This window comes from Frankliniella occidentalis, unplaced genomic scaffold (genome assembly GCF_000697945.3).
Source record: "Frankliniella occidentalis isolate FOCC.00 unplaced genomic scaffold, Focc_3.1 Scaffold440, whole genome shotgun sequence".
Taxonomy (NCBI): Eukaryota; Metazoa; Arthropoda; class Insecta; order Thysanoptera; family Thripidae; genus Frankliniella; species Frankliniella occidentalis.
The window spans coordinates 123716-124782 of NW_026267559.1; positions in this window are offsets into that span (position 1 = coordinate 123716).

The window sequence follows — 1067 nt, forward strand, 5'->3', positions numbered from 1 at the left end:
CGCATTACCCGCTTTGGCAAGCGCTGGTGGTTCATAAAGAAGAGAGAGCGGGAAATAGATCAATCGATTAAAATAATAATTTTCAAATGGATGTAGTGCAACCATGCACCCGTCCGCATCTCCGCCGTCTCTTTCTCGCCGTGGCTGCAGACCCGAGCGAGCAGTGCCTCTTGTAACTCTCCGCTCACGCCACGGTGACCACAGCCCTCTATCCTAAACTGGCTTAGCTCAAGCGGTACAACGCCCCTTCACCCCTCCACAGCAGCGGCGCCCCCGCGGGGGAGGACGCAGCTAGGGTAGAAATAAAAAAAGGAGAGAATAAGGAAGGAGCTGCGGTCTGTTCGGTAGCGGAGCTGCAGCTCCACACAGGCCAGACGAGGGGTTCATCAAAATGCATCATAATCCGCATGTAGCACGTGTCGCACTGTTACAATTCGATTCCCCTCTCCCTCCCTCTCTCTCTCTCTCTCTCCCTCTGTCATTCACTGTCTCAGGCTGCCTCGCCGAGCTAAGCTTCTCTACAAACAGCATGGGGCCTGGTCGGGCCTGGTCGGGCCTGGTCTTTCCCTGCTCGGGCTAGCAGCGAAGAGCACGACGACAAGTGCAGAACCGATGAGGGGTGGCAACAACGAACGAGAGGGCAAAAATGTAAGAGTAAAAAGAAAGGTCGGTCTCCCCCCCCCCCTCTCTTTCTCTTTCTCTTTCTCTTTCTCTCTCTCTCTCTCTCTCGATACCGACCGACCGACCGACCGACGGCCCCCGTCGTGTCGGCCTGCGTCCGCGGGAGGAGCTGGCTGATCGCTCAGTGGATTATACTACGTACCGCCCTCTTCTAGACTACCGAGGAACAAAGAAAAAAATGCGACGACTCCTTTCTTTTATTCTTCCTTTACCTTGTATTATTATCATTTCTCCCTTTTACTCTCCTTTTCTTTCCTACGCTACGCGCGCAATTACGCGATCCTTCATCACATTACGGACTTCGTTTGTCGCGATTTTCGCCTCCGCCGCATCAAACTGCAAGGGGAGAGGATAAAAGAGATCAGGGAAAAGAAAGGGGCCATTTT